Source organism: Geotrypetes seraphini, chromosome 10 (genome assembly GCF_902459505.1).
Source record: "Geotrypetes seraphini chromosome 10, aGeoSer1.1, whole genome shotgun sequence".
Lineage (NCBI taxonomy): Eukaryota > Metazoa > Chordata > Amphibia > Gymnophiona > Dermophiidae > Geotrypetes > Geotrypetes seraphini.
In genome coordinates, this window is record NC_047093.1 from 30,629,127 (window position 1) to 30,635,860 (window position 6,734).

At 42.5% G+C, this 6,734-nt stretch overlaps 1 protein-coding gene across 1 annotated transcript in view; it reads right to left on the reverse strand.

Annotated features, from left to right (window-relative positions):
* The window catches only part of LOC117367373 (protein unc-13 homolog D-like), an 82,313-nt gene extending 80,513 nt beyond the window's left edge, over positions 1 to 1,800 (reverse strand). Inside the window, exon 1 of the mRNA XM_033959825.1 lies at positions 1,766 to 1,800. The gene's annotated coding sequence lies outside the window, so the exon portion shown is untranslated. The remainder of the gene's footprint in view (positions 1 to 1,765) is intronic.
* Between the last annotated feature and the right edge of the window lie 4,934 nt (positions 1,801 to 6,734).

Genomic DNA, 6,734 nt, shown 5'->3' on the forward strand with positions numbered 1-6,734 from the left:
AGAAAAACTCCGTAAAAGTGCAATAAATATTAATTATGTTTTAGCAAAAAACTTTTAAGGCACAAAAATGCTAATAGCCTTGCCTTAATTTACCTCAGAGTGAGGCTTTATAAAGTGAATGCCTTTTGGTGATATTTTACTAACTCGTAGGTGCCATCGAGCACAACTGTCGATCATTTCCTAGATGCCATTTATAGAATCACGTCTAGCGGCAGCTCATCAGTCTTAGGCGCCGGAAGGCATTGAAACCTTAGGCGCGCTCCCGTTTAGGACAAAGTTTTCTTGGTCTAAATGAGTGCACCTAGGTCAGGGGTGGGCAGTCGCATTTTCAGGATTTCCCCAATGAATATGCATCGAAAGCAGTGCATGCAAATAGATCTGGTGCATAGTCATTGGGAAAATCCTGAAAACCGGCCTTCAAGGACCGGAGTTGCCCAGCCCTGACCTAGGTCAAACAAGCCTAAAATCCACCCCTAACCATGCCTGCTTTCTAGTAGATGCCTACATTGAGGTGGGAGGCACCTACTGAGTTAGGTATCTACCAGATCATTTTTAAAAATCATTTAAAAAATTATTTTTTTAATGGTGCTTTCAATTATCAGTGCTGACTAAGCCTAATTGAATTAACCCTCCCCCCTTGTACCATAGCTTAGTAAAAGGAGGAGGTGTAATTCAATTGAAATCGTAATTGCCATTAGCACGTAGCCATTTTAAAAATCATCATGTGAGCCCTTACCGCCACTTATTTCATAGGTGGAAAGGGTTCACACAGTAAACCTGTATTAATGAGTGCACATTAAATGTACATAAGAACAGTCATACTGGGTCAGACCAATGATTCATCTAGCCAAGTATCCTGTTCCTAATGGTCCCAGGTCACAAGTACCTGGCAGAAACCCAAACAGTAGTGATAGTCTATGCTACCGATTCAAGGGCAAGCAGTGGCTTCTCCCATATCTGCCTCAACTCGAGCCTTTGGACTTTTCTTCCAGTAACTTGTCCAAATCATTTTTTTAAACCCAGCTATGCTAACCACTGACACGACATCCTCTGGCAATGAATTCCAGAGCTTAACTATTTGTTCAGTGAAAAAATATTACTTCCTATTTGTAGATGCCCTAACTGATTAACCCAGGAACACACACGCTCCAACCCCCCCCCCCCCCCCGACAAGGCATGCCCCCTCCAAGAAAAAAATTTTATCCTATGGTTAGCATTTACTAAAGATGCCCCAGCACATCTCATGCATGCCATTTTAAGCTGGTATAAGTGCAGTGTAGAATTTAGGGGCCCTTTTACAAAGCCATGGTAGTGCTTTTCCCTTGGTAAATGCACCAGATCCCTTTGCCCCTAAAAGAGAATTTTACAAAAATATATACCATAAACTTCTAAAACAGAAATCCTATTCCAAGGAATAAATCTAGTAACTGAATAGATTTGCACAGCCTCTCAACCAAATACTTCTTTAAAATTTAGAAAGCCACACACATACACACAACAGCCTTTTGAGACAAATTGTTATTAGGTAACAGAATCATTCAGTAAAGTACTGATTGTCATTTATATCAAAATTAAATTGTTTATAAATCTTGTTGAGCCTCCACTGCATTTCTGAAGGAGCATGAATCACATTTTTCCTGGAATCGAAACTCATCTTATACATATAGAGAAGTCCCTGTTCTCCGAGTGGGTTTCACGTAAAAAAAACCCAAAAATCCCAACAACCTACCACCAATACGTCATCGGAAGTTTAGAAGTCACTTACCTGGCATCACCCACCTCTTGGCCCACTTGTGTATCTTGATCTTTTCACCACTGATAGCTGAAAGCAACAAGCTTTAAAAAATTTCAACACCAGCAGGAGACTTCTCCTTTTTAAACCATCAGGCAGTGGAATATTGGGTCAGATGACTATGCAAACCCTCCTTAGGAAACTAAACTCACATGCTATTGAAAAGATAATTGTTCCGTACGACAATCGAGAGACACGCCCTCCTTTCCTGAGATCTAGGAATCCCAGCGTGCTCCCCCTTTTAGGAGGGTTCTCTTAAAACACCGATACTTAATGACCTGCACGCCTTTATAATACCATTTCCAAACTGTATATATTGGAATTTAGAGCACACTTTTTTTTTTTTTATCATCTCTGCAGGCTCTGCACCTATTTTCAAACGAACAGGATACATACGCTTTCATTTTAAAGCGCCCACACTTTCAACTGCTTTTTCCGGGCACATGGTGAAGCTTTGTACTTTGTCTCTAACTTAGGGTGCGTCAGGGCCTTAATGCGCGGAATAGTGCACGCTAAAATGCCACACGGGTTAGCCACTACCGCCTCCTTTTGAGCAGGCGGTAATTTTTCAGCTAGCGCGCGCTAATCTTATGCGTGCGCTAAAAACGCTAGCGCACCTTCGTAAAAGGAGCCCTTAATGTTCCCACTTACTGCCACTACGAAAACATGCGTTGGGCAAGAATACAGACATACGGTAATCTGTGCTCAGAGGGAGCAATTTTCAGGCAGCCGATTGAAATGATATTTAGCCCCACTTGAGAGTAAAGAAGCATGTAGGTGTTCTGATTATTTCTCAGTGGTCTCAAACTCAAACTCTTTGCAGGGCCACATTTTGGATTTCTAAGTACTTGGAGGGCCTCAGAAAAAATAGTTAATGTCTTATTAAAGACATTATGGTTTATAAAGCTTTCCTTTTGGCTAAGTCTTAAATAATAATATTGTCATTTATAGCTAAAGAGACCAATGATCAAGAAACTGTTTTATTTTACTTTTGTGATTATGATAAACATACCGAGGGCCTCAAAATAGTACCTGGCGGGCCGCATGTGGCCCCCGGGCCGCAAGTTTGAGACCACTGTTATTTCTCGTGTGTGGTTGTGACCGATTGCAATTTTTAAAAAAAATAAAGTAAATATATTGGAGAAAGGAATCGTACTGGCAGCTTGTGCCCTGCTGGTTAAAGTTTCAGTAAGTCAAGTCACTCTGAAACCATCGTTTCCACTTTAATATCCTGACTAGTCGCTGACTCAGCCTAATCGGAAAACGAATTCTAGGCAGACGTGGGCAGACGGAAAACCAGACACATGCTCACAGTGGAGTTTGACTTTGTACAAAAAGCCAATGTGGGCACACTCTTACAGAGACCATTACATTTTGTTGTTGTTGAGAACAATATTCGGACAGCTAATTTGCCAGGCTAAAATACTTTGGAAACCCGACATTAATAAGAGATTGTGATTTGAAATCAATATTTTAAAATGATACATTTGATCATTTTTCTTAATAATGCAGTAATGGGAGCTTGGTTTCTGACGTTACAGAAGACTTTAGTCCTTTCTTCCAAGTTTCCAGAAGAGACTGAACATGGGAACACAGCCACTAAAGACCACTTTTGTGTATCTCAAACACAAAGGTCTGAAAAGCAAAATAATAATAAAAACAAGAAACAGCTGGTTCTTACTAAAATGTTGCTGAAATAGTGCGTCTCCTGCAACAACTCAGAACTTACAACTGGATTCTGTTCCCAGTCAGGGGCGTTTCTGTTTGCTAAAGACAGAACTTCCAGTGCTGTTAAATACCACATATCACATGCTCTTCCCTTCCCCCACTGAAACATAGCAGATTCTTTCCCCACTTGCAAGCCATATATCAGAAACTGTAACGCTGCAGCATATCGCAAACTGTGTGCCGCGGCGAGATTCCTGGCATGTTGCGAGACGCCGGCGAGGAAAGGCACCGCTCGAGAGGCAGGAATCTGACACCTCTCCACGCCTCTCCTCTTCTAGGCTCCTCCTCCCCCCCACTGGCAGCTCAGGACCCCGTCTGGAGGACCTCCGCACATGCATGGACATCAACATAATGACATCACACATGTATGTGACAACATCACATCAATGTCTGCGCATTTCCAGGTGCCCTCCAGCCCCGAGTTTAGTGTGTCACAGTTCTGGAGAGTTTGCAAGACACGGATATGATTGCTCCCTTCCCTCGCCACTTATTCCCAGTTGGGATGAACACCTATGCAGAATATTGAAGTACTTGATGCTTCAGGGAAAATGTTATGTTATGCAAATCAGGTTTTTCTATTCTGCCTTTGCCTATTCAGTTCAAGGTCAGATTACATTACAAGAGGTTGGGTCAGTTACCCAGAAAATTACAATGGACAGTTTGACATGGACAGGCAATAGAGCTATTAGTACAGGTAAATCAGTACAGTTATTAATACACCCCCTTTTACAAAGCCATGCTAGCGGGCCCTGCCATGTCAGCTAGGACCTAGGGGTGGGCATGGACCTCCATGCCCCCTTTCTAGGTACCTGACTCAACCAAACCACTCACAGCGCTCATTTTTGCAAAACTGCTCATCACCTACTGAGCGCTAAAACCCAGTAGTACGGGATTACCGTTGTGACAATCCTGTGCCCAACTTCCAACTAGTTACTGTCTCTCCCTCTAAGGTGGGAGAATGGGGAAAATCTGCCTCTGAGGAACAGGAAGAGACCTGTGACTCAGAGACAGCGCCTTAAATATCTCCTGGAACACTTCTTTTCCCTGGCTGCAGCGGGGGCTTTTAGAAATTTATTTTTTGAAATTTGTTTTTATTGAAAAATCAGAAAAATACAAGTACAGCACACAACAGTTGTAACATGACTCATAGGAGGGGGCTTTAGGCATCCAGGCCAATCAGAGCCTTAGGCCCCTTTACAATGCATCCGTGGAGAGGCCTGAGGCTCTGATTCGCCCAAGTTGTTTAAGGCCCCTACCATGCACTGGGGAGGGGAATTTCCTTAGACAACACAGGCAGCCGGCAGGAGTGGGTCCATGTCCCTCCCGCTCTTCAACTTTGAGGTAAGGGGGGAGGGGGTGGCAGGGCAGGTTTACTTGCCAGTTGCAGGAATGCTTTGTTACTTGTTAGTTAAAGGAGGGGGTGTCGGTTTAGTGGCAAGAAGGTTTTAGTGCAGCAGCAGAGAGTAGGCATCTCTCCTGCTGCTGGGCAGGGGGGACGCATTTGGGTAAGGTTGGGCAGTACAGATGGGTTTTCTAGCAGTCTTTTGACATTGACCGGCACCCCTGGACCAGTCGCTTTTTTTAGCCGCTAAAAGCAAACGTCGCTTTTTAAAAATGGCTCAGCATTTTTTAAGACTCCACTGGAGAACTCATTTCAATGTTGAAGAGCCCATTTGCATGTCAATGTCGGAGACTGCTAGAATCCTTGATAAAAAGGGAGATAATCCCTTTTGATAATCCGTCGCTAAACTGCTTACAGGCTAAACTGCTGGAAAACAGTTTAGCGATGGCGTTAAAGTTTTGAGAATCTGGGCCTGAATGAATAGCTTTACAGTACATATCAAGCTGTGCACAAACAGGGTAATGTACATATACACAGAGACCAAGATATTAAAGCTCACCGACTTTTAATTCACAGTTCCAGTACATAGTATTAGCATCCAGGTACTAATCATGTCACATTTACAAATAAAATTAAATTCTTTAATCTTTTCAAAAGCATATTTTATATTACTATAGTTTAAATGACAGATTAGTGCACAGCAGCAATAATTCTCAAAGTTATCAGAAGAAAAGAGGGAGCTGGAGTGAATTTCACTATGTGCTAATAGGCTGCAAGCCACAAGTCTCCTCACCATGCTACAGTATGAAGCACAAGCCCAGTGCATGGCACTGTGGGCATCCTAGGAACAGACACTATATACCCTTTAAGAGTGCTTTTGAACTGATTTACTTACGCTAAATTGCTCAGCTGACATAAGTGCTAGAAATCACAAAGTAATGAAAATCAGAAATCTGAGCAACGAAGGAAAACCTACAAAAATCTGAGGAAATCTGTCCATGCACACTTTCAATCTTCACAAAAAGGAGTAAATTAATTCAATAAATAACCCACTACAAATTGCACCAATAAAAGTACCTCTCATAAGGAATGTCCTTTGAAGCCTTTATCTTAGAGGATATGTGAACTATGGCCTGTAGGTCGTATCCGGCCCATGAAGGCCACAGCATGTCACTTCCAACAGGGGAGGGTGGGGTAGGAGGTGTCAATGCAGAAAAACCACAGGTAGCAGCTCATGTTTACCACGAGGTTCCTGTAGGCCTACGATGCAGAATGAGCTGGGAGTAGGAATTAGCTTATGCAGTAACCAGTGGAAGTAGGATATTAGCTATTCTGCCTCATGAAGAGAAGTTTTGAAGGGAACACAATAGCACAACACAAGAAAATTACCGCCAGGTTTGAAGCAGCATAGAAGAGTTGGTTCCCCATCTGCATTGGGCAGAAAAGCTAAATGTCTAACCACCCGATCCCCCCAAAGAAATCCATGATAGTCTGGTGGTCCCTCTCCTACCAACCCAATCCTCCTGCTCCAGATACTTAAAAAAAAAAAAAAAAAATCCCTGGTGTCTATTGGTACCCCTCCCCCAACTGTAAAGAAAAAAAAAAAAATCCCAGATGTCTAGCAGAACCGTCCACGCTCAACTTCAACTCTCCAGATCCCCTAACCTATGAAAGAGGAATGGACACACTTTGAAAATGGCAACACTGTATGCCACATAATACTGATCGGGTCAAATATAATAAATTTCAAGACTTCTGAGGAAGGTACCCTGAGTACTGAAATGTATGCAGCTTTGAGTTGCTGAATGGTTTTATGTTACTGACAATAAAAACCCATACTGGAACAGTATTCTTCTTTAAAAAAAAAAAAAA